The following is a 24,430-nucleotide window of genomic DNA, read 5'->3' on the forward strand; positions in this document are numbered from 1 at the left end:
ATCTTGTGTTTCTCTCAAAGACAGAGTCTGAGGAGACCCAGTCGCACACAAACCTGGACCATGAAATCAGGAGGCCAGAAGATGCTCAAGAAACCTCTGCTCAGCTGCCTAGCCCTTTCTCGGGCCCTCCCAGCTTACCTGGAGTACGCTGCTCAGTTGCTCAAGCGTGCCCTGAGTTGACAGGCAGCAGCCTGCTACTGACCCTAACCCGCTACTGAGCGTGTGAGTTCCTCTGTCAGAGGTGCACATTTGTTCCGCGCGGCGATTGGCCGTGGCCCTCCCCCACAAGTGGGCCGGTGTGGGACCTGCGCCTGCTCAATGACCCCGTAGCGGGAGCGGGAGAAGAGATCCTGAGGCTAGCTGGGGGTTGTAAGGCTCAGTGATTAAGGTCATTGAGTCCCGATGTAATTTGGGTTATTAATATTTTTATTCCTATGAGAAACTGGAGAGCCAAAGTAAGGCCAAACCATACTGCAGGCTAGTTTTTTAAATCTTCAACACCCTGTCCCTCTTGTAGACAGCACCACTACCATTTCACCTTGTGTAGGATTACAGGTTGTTGAAGGTGAGGGGGAGGTTAGCCTTGAAAGAACAATCCTGTTTGGATCAATTTGCATCTCAGTGAATGTTTGGGTGGGTCTGTCCCACTCTATAGATTACGCCCCACCAACTGAGGCACACCCAGGTCTCTCCTTGAAGTGTCTTTTAAGGTGAGTCAGTTGGCCAACTTGAAGATAAAATCTTCAAGGGTGAAGAATCAGTAATTAAGATGCCTCTTAACTCTTATAACTAAGAGGCTAATATTTGCAGAAGAAATCATAAAATTAATATATCACTTTTTAATTGAAATCATAGGGCTGGATTCTCAGGAGAATAATCTACTGTTATGTGGTCATCATTCAGACAACCCAAATATATTTCTCATACATATTTGGTCTTTGCCCATGGTTTCCGGCTCACAGCCCCCCAAAACCTTTGTAATTTCATGGCTGCTAAGAGTAATGGGAGCATTTTTTTATAATAATTTCCCGTCCTCCGTTCCTTCACTGTATGAAGGTGAAATAGGTGTTTTGTTATTCATAACAAGCCCCTTTCAACCACCACAGCCCCTTTAGGGGATTTGGGGGACAAGGCTGCCAAGAGAAATAACCAAGAATGGGAAGGTTGGAACTTATGGTCCCACCCTGATTTCCAGAGAGGGGAGAGACTAGTAGAGGGTGAAATGAGTCTCCGATGACCAATGATTTAATCAGCCATGTTTAAGTAATGAAACCTCCATAAAAAAAAACAAAAAGGGGGCTCCTGGCTGGCTCAGTTAAGCATCTGCCTTTGTCTCAGGTCATGATCCCAGGGTCCTGGGATCAAGCCCTGTGTCAGGCTCCCTGCGCAGCAAGGAGCCTGCTTCTCTCTCTCTCTCCCCATTCCCTCATTTGTGCTTTCTTGTTTGCGTTGTCTCTCATGTGTGTGCTCGTCTTTCTCTTTCAAATAAATTAAAAAAAAAAAAAAAAAAACTTTTTAAAAAGAAGGAAGAGATGGGGGAGAGGGAGTAGGAGGAGCAAAAAAGGAGGGGGTTGGAGAGCTTCCAGATTGGTGAAGCAGAGTTCCTTTGTGCCACCATGCTGGGCCCCAGACTCCATAAGGACAGGAACTCGTTGAAGTCTTGTCCTGTGTTTTGCTTCATTTGGCTGTTGATTCATATCTTTCAGTATCCTTTAAATATAATCCATTGAGTAAATGGAAGGTATTTTTAGCCAACAAATTGAAGGAAACATAATGGGAAAATAATAATGGAGAGGAAAGGACAGCCTACAGGCTTTCCAAAATACATTCATTACATTTATATTTCCCATTTAGACATTTCCCCATGTTTGCAACACATTTTAAAATAGAATGAACTATATGTGAGGACATGGACAATCTCACAGATAAAATATTCAAAGAAAAATTTACAGAACATACGGAATACTCCCATTTCTTAAATACATACACACATTTGTTCAATACATACTCTCATATGCATAGGTTATTTGGAAGGTGTGCACAAGAAGCTGCTCCCAGTACTGTCCAGATTCTAGGGAAGTGATGAGTGCACACAAAGTCACTATGGAAAACTTTTCACTCATGAATTGTTTTCATGACATTCAGAAGACCTTTTTTTTAAATTTCAAGATTTAATTTATTTGACAGAGAGAGACACAGCAGGCAGGGGGAGTGGGAGAGAGAGAAGCAGGCTTCCTGCAGAGCAGGGAACCCGAGGCAGGGCTCAACCTGAACCCAAGGCAGACGCTTAATGACTGAGCCACCCAGGCACCCCTCAGATGACTATTTTAATTTTTTTTTTTTTAAGATGTATTTATAGGAGAGAAAGAGCAAGCATGAGAGGCTTTAGAGGGAGAGAAAGAATCTGAAGCAGATTCCCTGCTGAGCACAGAGCTGCCCTGGGGCTCAATGTCACAACCCTGAGATCCCAACATGAGCCAAAGCCAACAGTGGGATGATAAACCAACTGTACCCCCCAGGTGCCTCCACCCCGCCATTTTATTTTTATTTTTATTTTATTTATTTATTTTTTTTTTTAAGATTTTATTTATTTATTTGACAGAGAGATTACAAGTAGGCAGAGAGGCAGGCAGAGAGAGAGAGGAGGAAGCAGGCTCCCTGCTGAGCAGAGAGCCCGACGCGGGACTCGATCCCAGGACCCTGAGATCATGACCTGAGCCGAAGGCAGCGGCTTAACCCACTGAGCCACCCAGGCGCCCCCCCGCCATTTTATTTTTAAAGAAGTTTCAAAGTGGTATTTTGGGGTGCAGGCATTTTTGTTCCTAATTAAAGGAAAATCTTTCACTCTATTGCCTGCTCTCTTCAGGAGGTCTAATATGCTTGTTTGTTTTTTTCCCTCACTCTTTGTGATGCTAATAGTATGCTGGTCATTGCCCAGACCCACTAATAAATTTGGGGTTGCAAAACGGTAATCGTCTTCTACCTTTATTTTATTTGTATTTTAAGATGTATTTATTGGGGCGCCTGGGGTTTAGTCATTTAAGTGTCTGACTCTTGATTTTGGCTCAGGTCATGATCTCTGGGTCATGGGATGGAGTCCCACATTAAGATCTCTCCTCAGCAAGGGAGTCTCCTTCCCCCTCTTCCTCTCTCCCCCTGCTCATGCTCTCAGTCTCATGCTTTCTCTATCTCCTACAAATAAATAAAATATTTTTTAAAGATTTTATTTTATTTATTATTTATTTATTTAATTTTATTTATTTATTTGATGGAGAGAGAGATCACAAGTAGGCAGAGAGTCAGGCAGAGAGAGAGAGAGAAGCAGGCTCCCCGCTGAGCAAAGAGCCTGATGCAAGGCTGGATACAAGGACACTGAGATCATGACCTGAGCCGAAGGCAGCAGCTTAATCCACTGAGCCACTCAGGCGCCCCTAAATAAAATATTTTTAAAATATGTATTTATTTTAGAGAGAGCACGGGCAGGGGAGGGGCAAAGCAGGAGAGGGAGAAAGAGAATCTTAAGCAGACTCTGCACTGAGTTGAACCCGACTCGGGGTTGGATGACCCCGAGATCATACAACCCAAGCCAAAACCAAGAGTCGGATGCTCAACCATCTGGGCAACCCGGGTGTCCTCCTTCTATCTTAATTTAAATATTAGTGGAATATATCTTTGGTAGCAACTTGTCTTATTATTTGACCAACATGAAGTGCTGTTCATGTCAAAAAGGAAGAATAAATTCTTCACTGGGCATCTTTTTATTTTATTTTTAAGATTTTATGTATTTATTTGATAGAGAGATGGAGAACACAAGTAGGCAGAACAGCAGGCAGAGGGAGAGGGAGAAGCAGACTCCCCACCAAGCAGGGAGCCCAATGTGGGTCTCGATCCCAGACCCCGAGATCATGACCTGAGCTGAAGGCAGAGGCTTAACCCACTGAGCCACCCAGGTGCCCCACTGGGCATCTTTTTAAAAGGGGAATATTGGGGCACTTGGGTGGCTCAGTCGGTTAAGCCTCTGCCTTCGGCTTGGGTCATGATCCCTGGGTCCTGGGATCGAACCCTGCATGGGGTTCCCTGCTCAGCAGGGAACCTGCTTCTCCCTCTCCCTCTGCCACTCCTCCTGCCTGTGCTTTTGCTCTCTCTCCCTCTCCCTCTCTGTGTGTCAATTAAATAAATAAAATCTTTAAAAAATAAAATTAAAATAAAAGGAGAATATCTTGGGCTGGCACACTTGGGTGGCACAGTCAGCTAAGTGATTGACTCTTCGTTTCAGCACAGGTCTCCGTCTCAGGGTTGTAAGATCAAGCCCTGAGTAGGGCTCTGCACTCAACCCAGAGTCTGTTGAAATTTCTCTCTTCCTCGTCTCTGACCCAACCCCCCCAACCTCATCGTTCTCTTTCTCTCTCTCTCTTTCAAATAAGTAAATCTTTTTACTTATTTGGGGGGGGCGCCTGGGTGGCTCAGCGGGTTAAAGCCTCTGCCTTCGTCCCGGGTCATGATCCCGGGGTCCCGGGATCGAGCCCCGCGTGGGGCTCTCTGCTCAGTGCAGAGCCTGCTTCTCTCTCTCTCTCTCTCTCTCTGCCTACTTGTGTTCTCTGTCAAATAAATAAAATCTTTAAAAAATAAATAAATTAAATAAATAAATAAAAGTGGGAGGGAGATATCTTGTCCCTAGGAACAACATAGTGCTGGTAATTTGGGTTCTTTTCTGACTGAGAAGACTCTATAGTGACCTTCAATTCATCTGGGCCAGTGAATATAGGAAGTTCAGTAATTATGTGGAGATCTGTGGCTCTTCTTGGAAGATTCCTCTGGAAATAAAGGAAAAGAGACTGAGCCAAACTTCAGGGACTGTAGCCTCCGATGTACTGATTTCTAAAAGGAGAAAACTGAGGATTCACCAGCTTCTCATTTTTCCTTAGCCCCTAGAGAATCAGCACTCCCTCCCCCCACCTTTTGGAAAGGTTTTCCAGTGTTATTGAGAAATAATTGACACACATCACTGTGTACGTTTAAGGCATACAGCATGATGGATGCTTTGATTCATATAGATTGTGAAATCAGTCCCTTCTTAATACAGAAACCTCAGAAAGAAATCCTTCCTGGATAATGGCTCCAAGCTGAGGCCAGCTGCCCCATCTGCCTGAATTACCAGAGAGACCCAGTGACCCTCCACTGCAGGTACAATTTCTGTGGCTCCTGCTTTCTCCAGTGCTGGGAAAATCTAGATGACATTTTCCCCTGTTCCAGCTGCCTCCACCAACTGCCCTGACAGGGACTTAAAGAAGAACACCAGTTTTGTCTCCTGAATGGTACTGTAAGCCTCTTCCCACCATGAGGAACAGAAGGAAGACAGGAAGAGAAACTTGTAAGCAGAAAGTTAGGGGTCCCTGGACAAAGAAATAAAGAGGAGACATAGTTCTCCTGACTTAAGAAGACATTTTAGGCCTCCAGCCATTTTATGATCTAGGCCACCCTTTTTGTAGAACTTCTTAGGAGGCACTGGGATTACAAAAAAATGCAAAAACCTCAGTAGTTAAGGATTTGAAGGGAACAGAGAAAATGCAAAAACGACCAGTCTCTACCAGGTCAGGAAATAGCCTAACCATTATCAGACACAATAAAGCTATGATAAAATTTCCAGTGCAGTTTCAAAAGCAAAGATTTACCTAATACACTTCCGTGAGTAATTTCTGCAGGATTTAAACCCCTTTGAACACTCAAATTCCAGACTAAGTGGAGTGGAGAATTGATGACGATGACCCTTGCTGGCCCTTGTGTACAAGGACCTGGCCTCTGTCAGTTTAGGATGACTTTTGCCCCAATTTTACACTGAACTCTCCTTTGCCGACCCTTTTCATGAATAGCATACACCCTGTAAAGTTTTTTCTGGGGAGATAAACACAACACCAGGCAAAGTGGGTGCAAGGCAAGATTTATTAAAAGCGCTCTCCAGCAAAGTTTCAGGGCTCAGGAGAAGGGGAGTCAGGAAAGTTGCACCGGGAGGAGGTGGGCACCCTCGGGTGAGGTTCCGCCACTCTGGAAAGCAGAGTGGCGGAAGTCGCGCCCAAGGCAGGGAGGAGGGGGCTTTTAAGGGGTCTTGGGGAAAGCTCAGGGGTCTTCTGGCAAGTTTCCCTTATTTGGATATCCTGCCTGCTCGTCGGGATCCCATTGGTCTACAGGAGCCCGGGGCGGGGGTCTCAGATTCCTGCTTGGGCCTTTGTTCTCCCGTCCGAGCTCAGGTCTTGTGGCGGGAACTTTCGCCATCTTTAGTAGCCCTTCCTGCCAGCCCAACATTCCGATCTTTTGCTTAATATAATGGTGTCAGGGGCGTCGACTCGGTTCTGGCTACTTCCTGCTGACAGTGGGTGTCGTCATAGGGGTAGTCGGAAGTGGGCAGGCGAGAGTAGGGCTGGAGGAGGAGTTGATTGACAGATACTCAGGCAAGTTCTTGTAGGCTACCCTGCAAATACCGGAAAAGACAGGGAGTAACTGAGATTAGAAGGAGGATTATGCATACAGGTCCCGCCAGAGGGAGCAGCCAGGTTACCCAGTTGTAGGGGTCCAGGTCCCAGGAGGACATGTCTCGCCACCGTGCTTGGATCCGATCCCTGAGTTCTTTGATCCTGGAGGTAACTATATGATTGGTTAACAAAGTAACAACATTCTTCATTTAATAATAGGCAGGTCCCCCCTTTTTCGGCGGTCAGAAGGTCTAAGGCCCATCGGTTCTGTAGAGCTAAGGCTGCTAGGCTGGTGACTTGCGTCTGTAGGGCTGTGAGGGAGTCAGCAACCCGTTCCGTGTCATCATTCAGGGCTTGGGAGAGTTTGTAAGAAAAAAGTCTATGGAGGTTCCTATCCCCGCTGTTCCAGTTGCCACCCCTGTGGCTATTCCTGCCCCTGTTATGAATGGGAGGAAGGCAGCCCTCCCTCCATGGTGTTGGGGAAATAGGATGGACAGCAGCTGGGATTCAGAGTAGATGGTGGTAGAAGGAGATAGTAGGATGAATATACAGCCCAGGGAGTCGTTAGTGGTCAGGCAACAATAGATTCCCTGAGGGCACAAGAGAAATATTCCCGAGGGAGTACAGTACAGGAGGGAGGAGTTAGTGATATGGCCGCTGCGGTGGTAAGGGAGGACACATTAATAATAGGTATGTTTCCCCCAATGGGGCCCATATGGACCGTATTATTTGTGGCCCTGAAGTTGGGGAGTGGCCAGTCAATAGGGAGGGGTATCCCTACGACTGTAGAGTGAGGTAAGGTAGATAGGATAAAAGAGGCGGGGAAATAGCTGGAGGGCTATGATTTCTAAGAAAGGGCCGGCCATATAGTAAGTCAAATGGGCTTAAGCCTGAAGACCCACGGGGCGTAGCCAGGAGTCTGGTGAGAGCTATAGGCAGAAGTGTAGGCTAGGAAAGATGGGTTTCTAGGGTAGGTTTGGTGAGTTGGGCTTTGAGCAGCCCGTTGGCCTTTTCTACCTTACCGATGACTGTGGGTGGTATGGGATGTGAAGTTTCCAGGTTATGTTGAGGCTCTCAGCTACCTGTTGGGTTACACTGGGGATGAAGGCAGGTCCGTTGTCCGACTGGATGGTCCGGGGCAATCCGAACCTCGGGATGATACGCTCGATAAGTATTGTAGCCACTACGTCCGCTGTTTCCCAGGCCATGAGGTATGCCTCGATCCAGCCTGTGAATGTATTTTATGGCGAGGCATGGGAGTGAAGTCCAGTTGTCAGTCTTCCCCCGGCTGATGACCTCGGAGCTGTTGGTTAGGCCCTGGTCTGCGGATTCCTCCTTGTGAATTCACGGCGGAACAGGTTTTGCAAGCCCTGTGGACAAGTTCGATTACCTTAGATAAGAAAGGATGATAGAACAATGGCTGAAGAAATTAGTGGAGAGCCTATGGGCCACTATGGAGGGATTGGTGGATGTCAGTAATCAAGGTGTGCACCAGATTGCCTGGCAGGGCAATCCTGTCCTGGATGTAGATCCACCCCTTATCTGGCAAGGGTATAGGCAGTAAAGTTGCAGGGTTTAAGTGGGGGGAGGTAGAGAGAGAGAGATGCGAGTTCTCTAGGAATAGCAGATGGAATAGCTGGAGACAAGGAGTCAGATGGGCCAGGTATCGGTGGCTAAGGAGCTCTGTGAGTCGGCAGGAGAGTAGACCGTGATGGGCTGCCCTAAGGTCATGTTGAGGGCCTTAGAGGGGGGTACTTGATATCCCTTGGTCCCCAGAAAGTTAAGTAGGGTGGAGGTGTTGTCTTGGGAGACCGAGAGGGAGGGGCTACAGAGGAGGAGGTCATCCACATATGTAGTAGAGTACTGGCCTTAAGGACGCACTGCTGTTAAGTCTGTAGGCCTGGCTGAAAATGTGAGGGCTGTCCCTGAACCCCTGGGGTAGAACAGTCCAAGTTAGTTGTCCAGAAGCATGTGTGTCAGGATCCTCCCAGGTGAAGGCAAAAAGAAAATAGGAATCAGGGTGCAAAGGGACGGTGAAAAAGGCATCTTTTAGCTCCAGTACAGTAAAGTGAGAGGTGTTTGGGGGAACGCGAGACAGTAGGGTTAGGAACGACTGGTTGGAGGGGGACCACGACCTCGTTGATAAGCCTAAGGTCTTGTACCAGTCGATAAGCCCCTGAGGGCTTGCGTACTGGGAGGATGGGGTGTTACAGGGGGAAATGATGGGGATCAGGAGTCCCTGACGTTAAAGCCGTTCTATGATAGTTTCAGGCCCCAGCGGTGGGCTAAGGAAATAGGGAACTGAGCTTGAGGGAAACTTAGAGTTATCCTTAAGCTGTACTTTAACCAGGGTAAGGTGGGAAGCGATGATGGGTTCCAAGGTGTCCCACACCTGAGGGTCTACAGTAGGTAGGTCATCTGGAGTGAGGGTCGAGGGAGTGGAGAGGTGTAGGATGAGACGGGTTGAGTTGGATAGAAGGGAGGAAGGGGAGAGGCAGATAGTTGCCCTTAGTTTCTGGAGAATGTCCCTACCCAGTAGAGGGACCAGGCAGGAAGTAATCATAGGAACGAGTGGGGGAAGGAAAACCCATCCAGGCTACAGGTAAGGGGAAGGGTCACCCTAGGATTGGAGGAGGCCCCATCGATCCCCATAACAGTAATTGGTGAGGTTCGAGTAAGTCCCGAGTAGGAAGGAGAACAGAGTAGGTAGCCCCCGTGTCCAGCAAAAAAGAGATGGACTTACCCACTACCTGGAGCGTAACCCTGGGCTCGGCCTGGGTGAGAGGGGTGGCTGAGTCTGGGCTTCGTCAGTCGTCCTCCAATCCAAGCAGTTGAAAGGCCAGACTTGGGATGCCTGGGTGGCACAGTTGGTTAAGCAGCTGCCTTCGGCTCAGGTCATGATCTCAGTGTCCTGGGATCGAGTCCCACATCGGGCTCCTTGCTCTGCAGGGAGCCTGCTTTTCCCTCTGACTCTGCCTTCCACTCTGTCTGCCTGTGCTCGCTCTCGCTCACTCTCTCTCTGACAAATAATTAAAATCTTTGGAAAAAAAAAAAAAAGAAAGGCCAGGCTTACTGTCTCGGGGGGTCCCCCACGTTGAGGCGCCGAAGATACCCCGAGGTTAGGGCAGTCGGATTTCCAGTGGCCCATCAAATGGCATTGAGGGCAAGGCCGAGTTGGCGGCTTTGGATTGGGGCACTGGCGAGCCCAATATCCCTCAGCCCCGCATTTGAAACAGGCCCCCCGGCGGGGTGCAATTGGTTGCCCTTCTCCGCTGGCTCCCGGAGCCGGCCGGCCGCAGGGCTGCTACCAAGGCTTGGGTCTGCAACTGAACCTTTTGCTGGAATATGGCTTGTCGTTTAAGCTCAGCCGCCTCCTCACGGGAATTAAAGACCTTAAATGCCATTTTCACCAAGTCAGAAATGGGGATCTGAGGGTCCTCCTCAGCCTTCTTTAACTTTCTCTGTATATCCGGTGCCGATTGAGAGATAAAATGAGTAGCCAGTACCGTGGCCCCCACAGGAGAGGCAGGGTCCAAGCAAGTGTACTAGGTTAAAGGTTCGGTCAACTGGTTAAGAAACATGGTGGGGTTGTCGTAGGGGCCTGGACAATCTCCCTAATCTTGTCATAATTAATGGCCTTATTAGAGGCTGCCCGTATGCCGGCTATGAGACACTGGACCATGCAGTCGTGGCGCCAGTGGCCATCTTGGCCATCCTGATAATCCCAACCTGGGTCTACAGCTGGGACCGCCCGGGCTCCAGCTGGCATGGCAGCATCAGTGAGCTGGACCTGATCCGCGTGATCCCGGGCAGCAGCCTGGATGCGTTCCCTCTCCTCTGTGGTGGGGGTGGTGGTCTGGACCACATGTAAATCATGCCAGGTGAGGTCATAGGCTTGGGCCAGATATTGGAATTCTTTAATATAGTTATCAGGACTGGCCGAAAAGGAGCCCAAACGTTTCTCAATTTGGGAAAGGTCCTGTAGAGAGAAGGGCGCATGGACTCGAACAACTTATCTCATTCGGTTAATGGTTACCAAAGACTTTGAAAGCTACCTTAAGAATTACCCATTAAAACTCTGAGAGACACAAGTAACCATCAGTTCTAGTCATCTCTTTGCTAGCAGATTTTAACAAATAACAAGAGCCTATTTGACCTTCAGTAAACTTTGGAGTTTCCCGTTTACTGCGGATAAATTTGTCAGGAGTTTGGATAGGGGTGGGGAGGGGGAGAAGGAGGGGTAGACGAGAGCACCAGTTCAGAAATCCTGAATTTAAGGGACCTTGGGGTGAAGGATCGCGGTAAAGAGGAGGAGGAGGAGGAACCAGAGGCCCTCTTGTCAGTGGATGGGTGAAGCTCTCTGGGGGTTCAGAGAGAGGAGACGGGGAGGAGAGGTCCAAGTCTTTGGGAGCAGTGGGTGGCAGGGTAGGGGGAGGGGAGCGGGCCAAGAGGACCGGAGAGGTGGAGCAGTGAGAGCAGAGGAAGGGGCGAGAGTGCAGAGTCCAGAAAGCTGGACATAAAGGACCTTGGCCCATCTGCCTTGGTGTCTGCCGAGGTTATTTAAGTCCATGAAAATATGATAGTTAAACATGCCTTCCGGAGGCCATTGGGACTGATTGTCTAATCGGTATTGTGGCCAAGCGACAGTACAGTAATGTCGTTTTCACAGGTCCTGGTCCAGTTCCAGGGTTTTAAGATTGGCCAGCAGACCTAAAACACCCCCGGGATGTTTTAGGGTCGAATTTGGATTGGGAGGTCCCCATGATTTGTTGCTGGGCAACCCAAGGGCTGGAGGAAGGCGTCCCCTCGTCCACCACTGGGTTGCGGAAAAACTGTGTCGACTGCCGTAGAGGTTAGGACGTCTCCCAGCCTCTCGGAGTCACGGAGGTCACCTAGTGACCCGCGGGGTCCACCCTGACGCGGTCGCAATTAGGGCAGGGCTTTCCGGAAGGAGGCGCGGAATCGGGGAAACTCACCACAGCTTTGGAAGTGGCGTTGGGAAAGGCAGGTCCGGTTCGGCCAGGGAAAGGAGAGAGCCTCCCCACTGTGTGGGGGCTCAATCTCCTTCCCGGGTTTCGGCACCAAATGTAAAGCTTTTTCCGGCGAGATAAACACAACACCAGGCAAAGTGGGTGCAAGGCAAGATTTATTAAAAACGCTCTCCAGCGAAGTTTCAGGGCTCAGGAGAAGGGGAGCCAGGAAAGTTGCACCGGGAGGAGGTGGGCACCCTCGGGCGAGGTTCCGCCACTCTGGAAAGCAGAGTGGCAGAAGTCGTGCCCAAGGCAGGGAGGAGGGGGCTTTTAAGGGGTCTTGGGGAAAGCTCAGGGGTCTTCTGGCAAGTTTCCCTTATTTGGATATCCTGCCTGCTCATCAGGATCCCATTGGTCCACAGGAGCCCAGGGCGGGGGTCTCAGATTCCTGCTTGGGCCTTTGTTCTCCCGCCCGAGCTCAGGTCTTGTGGCGGGAACTTTCGCCATCTTTAGTAGCCCTTCCTGCCAGCCCAACACACCCCTAATTTAAAACTTCCTTAATCTTGTTGTTGAGGGAGACACTGCTTCTGGAAATGTCCCTGGTGCTCTCTTTCACTTGGTGCAAGGAAAACCTTTTCTTTTCCTATTCTTTGACTTGTCAAAGACTTGGTCTTTGGGCCCAACACCCACCAAAAGGCAAACCCAGTTTCCACTAACAAAACCCCTGTGTGAGAAGCACAGATTCTGGCCCATTCTGTAAGAAGGACCTGGAACTATTGTTTCCCCAGGGTGGGGTCTCCTCTAACCTCTAGGATCACCCCCTAAGGCCCATTGAGCAAATTACAGCTGGTCCCAAAAGGCAGTTCAGAGGATACAGCAAGTCTCTCAAGAAGCAGGTGGGAAATGCTGAGGGGTGTTAGATCGAAGCCTCAAAATTACTTGAATTAAGGTGGAAGGGGAAAAAGCAGAGGGGGGAATTGCAGTCTGAATATGGAGAACTTCAGCGTTTACTGGAAGAGAAACAGGATCCTCTTTTATAAAATTTATTTTTGATGGAAAAGAAGGATGTTGAACAAAAACAAATTGAAGGGGTGCCTGGGTGGCTCAGTGGGTTAAAGCTTCTGCCTTGCGGCTCAGGTCATGATCCCGGGGTCCTGGGATCGAGCCCCACATCCAGCTCTCTGCTCGGCTGGGAGCCTGCTTCCTCCTCTCTCTCTGCCTGCCCCTCTGCCTACTTGTGATCTCTCTGTCAAATAAACAAATAAAATCTTTAAAACAAACAAACAGGGACGCCTGGGTGGCTCAGTTGGTTAAGCAGCTACCTTCGGCTCAGGTCATGATCCCAGCGTCCTGGGATCGAGTCCCATATCGGGCTCCTTGCTCCGCAGGGAGCCTGCTTCTCCGTCTGACTCTGCCTTCCACTCTGTCTGCCTGTGCTCGCTCTCTCGCTCGCTCTCTCTGACAAATAAATAAAATCTTTAAAAAAATAAAAATAAAAAAAAATAAAAAAAATAAAACAAACAAACAAATTGAAAACCAAGGGCATATTTCAGATCATATTTCTATCCTAAAAAAAAAAAATGCTATGTGAGATAGCAAAGAAGTGTATACAGGCAGACTTAGATTTACTGATAAGTATTGAATATATGCATAACAGATATAAAAACCTAAAAAGCCCCTAAAGCTCCTAAAAAAGGAGTCTTTTTTATTAATTAAAGAAAGATTTTTGTCCAGCAAAATTATTATCAGCATATTAAGGTGGATTTTACTCTAGATCCGAAAACTGCCCACCCCAAACTTATTTCATCCGAAAACAAACAAGTATAGGATATGGAAAGATGCAAACTTCCCATATAATCCCAGGACATTTACTTTTTTAACTCCCTTTACTGAGTTTTGGAAGGATTGATGCCAGTAGTCAGAAAGTGGCATTTTCCATAGGTTTGTGCAGACTCTTCCCCCAGAAATGCTTTTCCTCCTACCAAACACCAAACGGTTACTACTAGCAAACTCAGCATTCAAAGTGGGTCATGGAGTGCAGTCCAAAGCATATGAATTGGCATTTTCTGAATTATGAGTTGGGAGAGATTTAATTAATTAATTAATTAAAAAGATTTTATTTATTTAACGAACAGAGATCACAAGTAGGCAGGGAGGCAGGCAGAGAGAGGAGGAAGCAGGCTCCCCGCCGAGCAGAGACCCCGATGCGGGGGCTCGATCCCAGGACCCTAGGGTCAAGACCTGAGCTGAAGGCAGAGGCTTTAGCCCACTGAGCCACCCAGGTGCCCCGAGACCTAATTTTATAATATGAGTAATAGATCTTATAATTAAATCTTCACTGGTACTTTCATAGAAACACTTAGGCCTTACTTCTCTGTTGGACTCACTTCAAGTTCTCTTACTACCTGTAAAAATCACAGACGAGGAGTGAACTCCTTGGAACCCTGTGTATTATTATATTTTTTTTCTATAATATGAAATGTCCTTACGATAGTGTATAATCTCTGTTAAGTTTTGGATAACACAATTTTAAGAGTTACAGTGTATTTTCAATGCAAGAGAGTTACCTTTTGTCCTTCTATATCAGTAACTAATGATAATACAGAATTTGTGTTGTTTCATGGAAATGAATGGGAGTCAATTAGAAATTGCAATTTTGGGGTTCCTTTTTTTTTTTTAAGATTTAATTTACTTATATGCCAGAGAGAGTGAGCACAAGCAGGGGGAGCTGCAGACTCCCTAACTGAGCAGGAAGCCCGATGCAGGACTCGATCCCAGCACCCTAGGATCATGACCTGAGCCAAAGGCAGATACTAACCAGCTGAGTCACACAGACATCCCACAATTTTGCAGTTCTAAAAGTAAAGACTTCAAATTGAGCATGTTTTATTTACCATTCCTGTTTTATCAACACCAAAAAATATGTTTTATGACTTTACCTAATGCTATATATCTACATGTGTCCTATAAATACACCAGTTTCATAAGAGTCTTGAAAGTCCATGTTTGACAATAGAAGAGCTTTATTTAGACAGAAGTCTTCAACCTTCAACCTTCTGTGTTATTGCAGAAATGGGAATCAGGAGGAACTGAATTCGTGGAAGTGTTTGGACCATTATTTCAAAACTCACCTCATTGGGGCACCTGGGTGGCTCAGTCATTAAGTATCTGCCTTCGGCTCAGGTCATGATCCCAAAGTCCTGGAATCGAGCCCCACATCGGGCTCCCTGACCAGCAGGAAGCCTGCTTCTCCCTCTCCCACTTCCCCTGCTGTGTTCCCTCTCTCGCTGTGTCTCTCTGTCAAATAAATACATAAAATCTTAAAACAAAACAAAACAAACAACAAAAAAAACTCACCTTACCCAGAAGGAGATGAGGAGGGTAGGAGGGTGTTTGTGGAGTGGACGTTCAGTCAGTACTATGGTAGTGCTGGCTGGGATCCTCCAAAAAAGGCTGACAAAATTCTCTTTTCACACAACTAACCAAGCTGGAACTGGGCAGCTAAACTTAATAACTAGGACATTTACAGAGTTTCGGTGACTAATCTTTCCAACCAACTCACAGGTGTGAGGCTTACGCCCCAGCAAAATTTATAAAATTGGAGTAAAATAAAAATTATAATACTGTTTTTCTCCTAAAATGTACTCTTTTTTTTTTTTTTTTAATGGCATACATTTTGAGGCGCCTGGGTGGTTCAGTCAGTCAAGCAACTTCCAGTGCAGGTCATGATCCCAGAGTCCTGGGATCCAGGTGGGCTCCTTGCTCAGAGGGGAGTCTGCTTCTGCCTCTCCCCCTGCTCCTGCTTTCTCTCTCCCTCTCAAATAAATAAATATTTTAAAAATAAATTCTTTTTAAAAAATGAAAATGGCATACATTTTAGTATTTGGTTTACTTGTATCATATTTCATACATAATATCCAGTGATTAACTCACAAAATGGCCAACCTGAATTGTATACATTGTATTAACCTATCATTTTAATTATGTCTTAAACTACAGAATAGATATGTGTATTGTTTTGCTATTCATAACTGTTATTTTAGGTAAGCATAGGGTAAAACAGTTTTGAGAATTCATCTTATTTTGTTGAGAGCTCATTTTATTAAAATGTAGTTAATTTCTCTAGTAATTTTATTAATCATGTTTTTCCCCAGTTTTTGACATTTAATTGACTCACAGTCTGCGTAAGTTTTAGGCATACAGCATAATGACTTGATTTACATATACTGTGAACTGATTTCCACAGTCAGTTTAGTTAATATCTACCATCTCCTATAAATTGATGTGGTTTTGGAAAATTGGTGGGGTCCGGTGCAGTGACGTCCGGAGCTGACACCAAAAAGAATTCTTCCGATGTCTTTGGTGAAAAATGGTGGTTTATTAAAACAGAGGGAGGGACCATGGCCAGAAAGAGGGGCTGGGGAGGGCGGGGGTCGGTGGAAGATTAGGAAAAGGGAGGTTTCAGAAGGATTTTCATATGTTAAAGAGGACCTTCAAGATATCAGAGGCCTGGCCATTATCAAGTTAAGGTTTTTTTCCCCTCTAGCAAGACTTTAACATTAAGATATTTGGAAGCTTCCTGGAGGAACCTTACATTCTGCCTGCTTCCAGTATCTGTCAATAGGCTACAGGTTATAAGGACATTTAATTGTAACTACATTTCTTTCTGGAAGCTAGGTTATTGATAGAAATGCTTTGTTCTTATAGATTGCTAAAACATTTGTAAACTGAGGGAGACTCAGGTCTTGCAGGATTGTGATCTCTGGATGTTAACTTTGTTTTTCCTCTCCTTAGCTCTAGGATAGCCAGAAGCACCTGAGGAATGTCATATATACCCATGGTGGGGGTGGTTTATGGAGTGTCAGCTTCTGCTTTGTCCTCAGCTTGCCTTCTGTTCCCTCATCATAAATGAGAAAGGAAAGGATTAAGGTATAGGCAGGAGAAGTAGGGGGCCACTTAGGAGGCTCTGAAACTTTTCCTGGCAGGTGAAAGCACTAAGCCAGAGTGAACAAGAGATAAGGGAGTAGACCAGACCACCCGGCAGGCCCCGGTTAGGGAGTATTTGTCTCTGGCAGCTACAGTTCAATCACAGAAAATGACCAAACCTCAAAGAAGTCAGTCATTAAGGGCGTCATCAATAGTTCTTCCTCAAACCAAGAAGGTACAAGAATCTCAGGCTCACAAATTGCCTGGTCAAGTTTTCAATAAAAGACCAGCCTAAAAACCTTCAGTGGCAACCCATTTGGGACCCCTTTCACTTTAGAGAGCCTTTTCTTTCCTCTCTGTTCCCACTTTCCCTTTATAAATTTTCACTTCACTTCACCCTTTAGTGCCCATGAGACTCAGTCTTCGACTGTGGGATACAAGAACCCTGCAACCCTGCAACATAAACACAACAAAAAAGAATTTAAAGAATGTTTTTCTTGTGATAAGAACTCTCAGAATCAACTCTCTGAACTACAAATATTTCATACAGCAGTGTTGACTACACAGTCCTTATAATGTACATTTCATCTCCAGTACTCAGATATCTTACATTTGAAAGTTTGTACCGTTTGATCGGCTTCCCTCCTCACTGCCCCCCACTACAAATCTGATCTCTTTTTCTATGAGTTTGGTTTTTTTTTTTAAGATTTCACATACAAATGACCTCATACAGTATTTGTCTTTTTCTCTCTGATTTATTTCAGACATGCCCTCAAGTTTCATCCATGTTGTCATAAATGATAAGTTTTTATTTATTTATTTTTTTTTTAGTGACTTAATAATATTTCATTGTGTGTGTGTATGTAAATCCAGGAAGGGACTGCCTCCACTTTGGTTAGCTAATCCCTAGAATGAGCAAACAAATCGCCTGTGGCTATAGCTTTGATATGTAAACCAACAGCCAACAGCCCCCTACTATTCCCAGCTTTTGAAGTTCAGAACACTCTCCCCTAAGTCACTCCCCCCCACCCCCAGTCACCAGACAAATAATCATCCCCTTCAAAATGTACCAAGCCTAAATTTGTTCAGGTGCCTCAACCATTCATTCCTTTGAAAACCCCAATAAACGTTTATGCATGCTTTTCTATTGCCCGTTGACTGGTATTTCCCACATGACCCTGCATGATGTGGCATGACCTCCATTCTTGAGCACTGTAAATAATAAACTATCTTTTCAATGGTAATTGTTTCCTGATGTGTTTGGTCTCACCAAATGTACATAAAGCCAAAATGTTCCAGTTTTCTCAATTTAACAGCACTGGGCCCAAGTCAGATGTATCCCGCATAGACTGAGGTTGGGGTGAGGGCAGAGTCATCTCACTGAGGAAGGAGAATATCTCTTTAAATCTGACTGGGAAAAATAGAATCAATAAAAGAAAGAAACGTAATTTCTAAGGGAAGGAATTGACACATTCTATCAAGTTAATTTTTTTTTTCATAGATACATAAAAAGTAAAAAGGGAAGCTATAAAAATCAGATGATATCAGCATTGGATATAATTAAAGATTCATTTCTAGGACATACAAAAACTTATTATTTGTCTATAAGAAAAAGAAAGCCTGTTGTAGATCGAATATTTGTTTCTCCCCAAAATTCATATGTTGAGCCCTTACTTGGAATATGATGGCATTTAGAGGTGGGGCCTTTGGAAGTTAATTAGGTTGAGTTAATTAGGATGAGGTCATGATGGTGAAAACCTTAAAATGGGATTAGGGCTCCTATAAGAAAAGAGAAATCTGTTTCCCCAGCATCTGGCACCTGGAAAGGCCATCCAAGCTGAGAGTGAGAAAGCAGCCATCCTCAAGCCAGGAAGAGAGCCCTCATTAAAACCAGAACATGCATGATCTCAGGGTCCTGGGATCAATCCCCGCATCGGGCTGTGGGCTGTCTCCTCGGCGGGGAGCCTGCTTCCTCCTTCTTTCTGCCTGCCTCTCTGCCTACTTGTGATCTCTCTCTCAAATAAATAAATAAAATCTTAAAAAAAAAAAAAAAAAAAAGCAGAACATGTTGGCCCCCAATCTCAGATTGGTAGCCTCCAGAACTGTAAGAAATAAATGTTCAAGCCACTGGTACATGGTATTTTGTTATAGCAGCCATAGCTAAGCAAAGCCCAACATAAAAATGGGTGTATTACTGAAGGTGCATCACAGCAGAGAAATTATAAACAGCCCATAAATACATAAAAAGATGAGGAAGTTTATCAGTAATCAGGAGACTGTCATTTTAAATTGCACACACTACAACTGTGATACCATATCACACCAGCTAAACAGTATTCAAGAGTGACAATACTTGTATTGATCAAGGGTAGCCAAACAAAATACCATAACTGAGCTATTTAAACAGCAGACATTTATTTTCGCAGTTCTAGAGGCTAGAAATCCAAATCGAGGTATTACAGGTTTGGTTCTTTCTGAGGCTTCTCTCTTTGGCTTGCAAATGGCCTGCTTTTCCGTTTGTCCCTGCATGGCTTTTTTTTTTTTTTTTTTTAAAGATTTTATTTATTTGATAGAGAGAAATCACAAGCAGACGGAGAGGCAGACAGAGAGAGAGAGGGGAAGCAGGCTCCCTGCTGAGCAGAGAGCCCGATGCGGGACTCGACCCCAGGACCCTGAGATCATGACCTGAGCCGAAGGCAGCGGCTTAACCCACTGAGCCACCCAGGTGCCCCCTTGCATGGCTTTATCTCTGTATGTCTGCATCCAGTGTCTCTTCCTGTTCTTATAAGATCTCAATCATATTTGACTTTGCATAAGGTACCCATTGTAAGCTCATTTCCCAATTCTATATATTGAAGATAATGGCAATCACTGTTTCATGAATTGGCTACAGAGATTCAATTAGATATTTAAATAAAACATTCGTAGGGGCACCTGGGTGGCTCAGTGGGTTAGGCCTCTGCCTTCAGCTCAGGTCATCATCGCATTGAGCCCTGCGTCTCTGCTCAGTACCTGTTCCCCCCTCTCTCTCTGCTGCCTTTCTGCCTTTTGAAAAATACAACACTTGTAAAGGGCATATAACATGGTTACTAATTCAGTAAAATGTAATCATGTCACCGAGTCCAAGCTCCCTGTGCTCACATCACATGACAGGCCAGTAAGTCGAGAAGCATGATGCTAGGGCAAGGAAAGACTTTATTTGAAAAGCCAGCAATTCTAGGAGATGGCAGACTATTGTCCCAAAGAACCATCTCTCCCAGCATGAAATTTGAGCTTCTTTCGTGTTAAGAAGAGTGGGAAGGGGAGGGAATTGGAGTCTACATTTACTAGAATTTTAACTTTTAAAATCCTAGTCTCCAGTGAAAGCTAAGTAGTAACCTACTGTGAACTACTACACCAGAATTCTTTAGAATGCTGGTAAATTTAGAATTGGCAAATTTGGGGTGCCTGGGTGACTCATTGGGTTAAAGCCTCTGCCTTCGGCTCAGGTCATAATCCCAGGGTCCTGGGATAGAGCCCCACATCCAGCTCTCTGCTCGGCTGGGAGCCTGCTTCCTCCTCTCTCTCTCTCTGCCTGCCTCTCTGCCTACTTGTGATCTCTGTCAAATAAATAAATAAAATCTTTAAAATTAAAATAAAAAGAATGGGCAAATTTATGGATGTATTTCATAATTTCTAGAAATGTGTTTTCATAGTATAACTTTCAATAAAGCATAAAACATGTTTACTAGCAGACCCAGACTTATCTTTTGTTTCTCTGTAATAAGAAGCCAAAAGCAGATAAACCTACATTCCGTGGTGCATGTTTCAGTATTTTATCTTGTTAAAAAAAGACTTAAATATCCAGTGAATTCAGTTCAATTTACCATTTAACCTGGCAAAATGTCAAAGTTTCAGGTTACCAAAACTATTTAAAGTTTTAAATTTAAATTTGAAGCTATTTAAAGTTTTACCTGTAAACCTTTTTAATTTATTTAACATTTTTGCTCTTAACAATTATCCATGAAAACTTTGTAGACAGAAAAAATTAACCACCATTTTTAAGTCATTTTTTCTGACAAATTGCAACAAAGACAACATGAGCCTGTTGACATTTAGTAAACCTTGGTAGAATAAAAGTTTTATATTTAATGTTGATAACCTAAAGACACATCTATTTTAATTAAACCAACACCTTTGAATTTTAGTTTACCAAACATTATCCCAAATTATATGAATTTTAAAAACATTTGGTTATAAATAAAATCTTAAAAAAAGGAAAACATTTGGTCAGTTTCTGTCTTTCTGAGTTTTAAAATGCCCAGTTTGTTATTGTTTTTTTTTTTTTTTTAAGATTTTATTTATGTATTTGACACAGAGAGAGATCACAAGCAGGCAGAGAGAGAGAGGAGGAAGCAGGGTCCACACTGAGCAGAGAGCCCGATGTGGGGCTCAATCCCAGGACCCTGAGATCGTGACCTGAGCCGAAGGCAGAGTCTTTAACCCCCTGAGCCACCTAGGCGCCCCTAAAATGCCCAGTTTTTATAAGTGCTTGACTTTAAACCCATTAAATAGAGCTCTTTTCTAAATGAATGTTGAGTGATACCATCTGGCGGTAGAGGAAATATCTCACATTTACAGCACATATGAACACATACACACAAACAGGATATAAACAAAACTAGCCTTTGTTTCACTAATATTTGTGGATAGGACATTAAAGACCCAATTTCCAAATATCTGTTTTTCAAAAACAAATCTAATTGCAAGATAGCATTATAATTTATGGATCCATCAATTAGTCATTTCCCATTTTCCAATTAGCACATGGCTGGTTTTGTCCAAAGATATTAAAAGCTGCAGCAACAAACAAAATGAAGGCCAGAGTACCTCTGTGAATATTCATTCCTCATCAACAGATCTCAACGGCTTTCTAGACAAGCTGAGAGAGCCAAACCTAAACCCTCTATTTGGAGGCAACCAAATAGGAGGAAGAAAGCTAAGAGTCACTCATGTTTGTACAGATAACCAAAAGCCCAAGTTCCAAATATCTCCCTTTTACAAAACACATCTAATAGTGCAAGTCTTGTCCAATATACCAAAATATGCCAATATACCAATATACCAAAAGCTGCAACAACAAACAAACCAAATGCAAATGAACTGGTTCATAAAGAAATCAGGTAAAATTCTAACAAGAATTCCCCTCTCCAACAGGGTATGGGGTACAAAAGGAAGCAAAGTGGCTTCTCCCAAAGGAAAAGCCCTAATACAGGGGAAGGGAGTTCCTAGTTGTGCATGTAGGAATGACTTACCCTACTTTTGGGTCTGTGGACTCAGAGATGTTTGTTGAATTCTTGCCTCAAAAGCCTGGTGCAGGGGTAGCCAGTGAAAGAAATCAAATAAAAGAAGAAATCCCTGGATCAAATTGTCCTGATAGTTGCTAGGGACTTCCCTGAAGAATCCCTGAGGCAGGTCTGCTGGCCATAAGCTGGCTTGCTAAATTTGTAATGGAGTCCAAGCTTGTAGAGAAGCAGGAAAAGCAAAGCAAACCAAGCCAATGGCAGACTACTGTTCCAAAGAACCATCTCCCTCAGCCCCTCAGCACGAAATTCAAGCTTCTTTTATGTTAGGAAGAGGGGTAGGGAGAGGATTCTTCAGAAAATATTCATCATGTTTATATTTCCCACTGAGGCTTTTTCTTAAAGATGCCAACACATTTTAAAATGAAGTACATGTGTGGGGCATCTGGGCAGTTCAGTCGGAAGAGCATGCAACTCTTGATTTCAGGGTCATAAGTTTGAGCCCCAAGTTGGGTGTAGAGATTTCTTAAGTAAATATTTTTAAAAATAAAAATGAAGTATATGTGGGGGCGCCTGGGTGGCTCAGTCATTAAGCGTCTGCCTTCAGCTCAGGTCATGATCCCAGAGTCCTGGCATAGAGCTCCACATCAGGCTCCCTGCTCGGCAGGAAGCCTCCTTCTCTCTCCCCCACAACCCGCTGCTTGTGTTCCCTCTCTCCCTGTGTCTCTGTCAAATAAAATATTAAAAAAAAAAAAAAAAGTATATGTGCTAATACAGGGTAAAAACAAAAGAAAAACAGCTATTGAATATACAGGTTGCTCCCACTTGGAGATACACAAAGAGAAATGTTTTGTACAAAAACACATATAAAGCATATAAACATTTGCTTTTATTATGTATAGACTATTTGGGAAGATTCATCAAATCCCCTAAAAGACCCCCACCTCCTGAATGAGCAAAAAGAAAGAAGACGCCACTGAAAGCTTGTCTGCCTGTGAAACTTGTGAGCCTGTGGAAGTTGAGAATTACAGAATGAGTTTATGAATTAGAAAGCAGACACAGGGACAGTTTCTGGAAACATCTCCTTTAAAGGACTGACGATGGGGAACCTGGGTGGCTCATTCCGTTAAGTCAGCCTTTGGCTCAGGTCATGATCTGGAGGATCTGGGATCAAGTCCCGCATCTAGCTCCCTGCTCAGCGGGGAGCCTGCTTCTCCCTCTTCCTCTGCCGTTCCCCCTCCCCTGTGCTCACTCTCTGTGTCAAGTAAATAAATAAATAAATCTCTAAAAATGAATAAACAAGGGGTGGGAGATACTAAAATAGGCTGAGAAAGAATAGGCCAAGACTGCTCAACAAGTTTTGCCTCTCACTAATTGAGAAAAACAAGACAGGGCTTTCCAAAGCATTCGCTGGAGCGGGAAAACCAGTTAACTGATGGAATTAGAGAGGAGGTTAAGTGCAGAGTGGAAGGAGGTGGGAACAAAGGATGATCAAATCTAGCCTGGGCCCAGAAGATGCAATCAGAGAGGACGACGGGAAGTATCAGGAGCCTGCATCCTGAGGATGATTGCATCCAGAGTCTGTCCAATGGGACAAGGGAAAGGAAACTCCTTATAAGAGTATAAAACCAAACGGGTCGGATTTTGAATGTAATAGTAAACAGAGAACGTGGGCCGGGTTGTGTATTCCGACCTGGAACAGAGAAGACCAGGGTGTCTGCGAAGAAGGGCGGGGCCTGTGGTTCCGGGTGGGTGGAGTCAAGCGCCCTTGAGGCCTTAAGAAGTCCGAGCAGCTCCCCATCCAGCGCAGAGCCCAGACCTGAGCCGAACGTGAGCTGCTGAGCGCGTCTTAGGCCACACAGGTGAGTGGGGATTCAGGGAAGGGACCAGAATGAAGGGCGCAGCAGAGCGGGAGCAAAGGCGAGGGTGGAGCAAGCGTCGGATGGGGGGCTGGGGTGACCCGTGCAGGCACCTCTCCGCCGTGGTTGAGGGCGGTAAATCGGGAGCTGACCTGACCCACTTGGTCTGGTCTGGGAGGTTTCAGAGAGGTCGGCAGTCCCCGTTGCATTCATTCGCAAAAGATTCTTCTAGGCAACAGGGTGGATGATGTAGTGAGCTCAGAGAAGGAGGCGGTAGGGGTAGGGAAGGGCTGCAGCTGTGGGTTTGTGTGGGACCCAACATCTGCTGCTCACTTGGACCACACCTGAGGGGGTTTCTGTATGAGGACCTGCTTGGTGCCAGACCCCATGCTCATTGTTGTTCCACCTTCTGTCTCAGAGAACTTTGGTCACAGTTTTATAGATGTGTGATGACTTAAATGAAGACCAGTTAGATATTTGTTGATATTTTCATATAGACACACATACAATTTCTTTTTAGGTTGTGATCAGCCATGGAATTTGTTTTGGTGATAAAGCAAGACTTTAGGTGTTGCAGGGACTTTAACGTGATTTTATCCATTACTGATCTAATTTTGAGAACAGTGTTGAGAATAATCAGGAAATCTATCACGAAGCAATCCAAGTAAGGAAGAGACTTAGAGACACTGGAATTCAGTGTCATACCAAATTCTTATTATTTAAAACCAGTAGAGGAGTGGGGATAGGGAAGGTGGGGGATTTGGTATGGAAAGAGACTGTGGGCAAGTGTGGATCACAGAGAATGGGTCTGGAGGGACCAGAGGACTTTGAGATGGAAGGAAAGCTCAAGGGAGGTAGGTAGTAGAAGTTAACCTTTTTTTAAAATATTTTATTTATTTATTTGACAGAGATCACAAGTAGAGAGG

At 45.0% G+C, this 24,430-nt stretch overlaps 1 long non-coding RNA gene across 3 annotated transcripts; it reads right to left on the minus strand.

The window, feature by feature from the left end:
• Positions 1-5,931: 5,931 nt before the first annotated feature.
• On the minus strand, positions 5,932-22,122 carry LOC131832062 (uncharacterized). 3 transcript variants are annotated; one of them, XR_009353916.1, is made up of 6 exons: positions 21,658-22,122; positions 14,569-14,734; positions 10,197-10,446; positions 9,211-9,504; positions 7,550-7,857; positions 5,932-6,466 (listed from the first exon to the last, which is right to left on the minus strand). It is a non-coding gene; the product is annotated as an uncharacterized LOC131832062 (long non-coding RNA). The 3 variants fall into 3 exon arrangements; XR_009353913.1 differs by lacking the exon at positions 5,932-6,466 and having other exon boundaries at positions 6,499-7,837; XR_009353912.1 differs by lacking the exon at positions 5,932-6,466 and having other exon boundaries at positions 6,499-7,857.
• Positions 22,123-24,430: the final 2,308 nt, after the last annotated feature.

This window comes from Mustela lutreola, chromosome 1, assembly GCF_030435805.1.
Source record: "Mustela lutreola isolate mMusLut2 chromosome 1, mMusLut2.pri, whole genome shotgun sequence".
NCBI lineage: Eukaryota > Metazoa > Chordata > Mammalia > Carnivora > Mustelidae > Mustela > Mustela lutreola.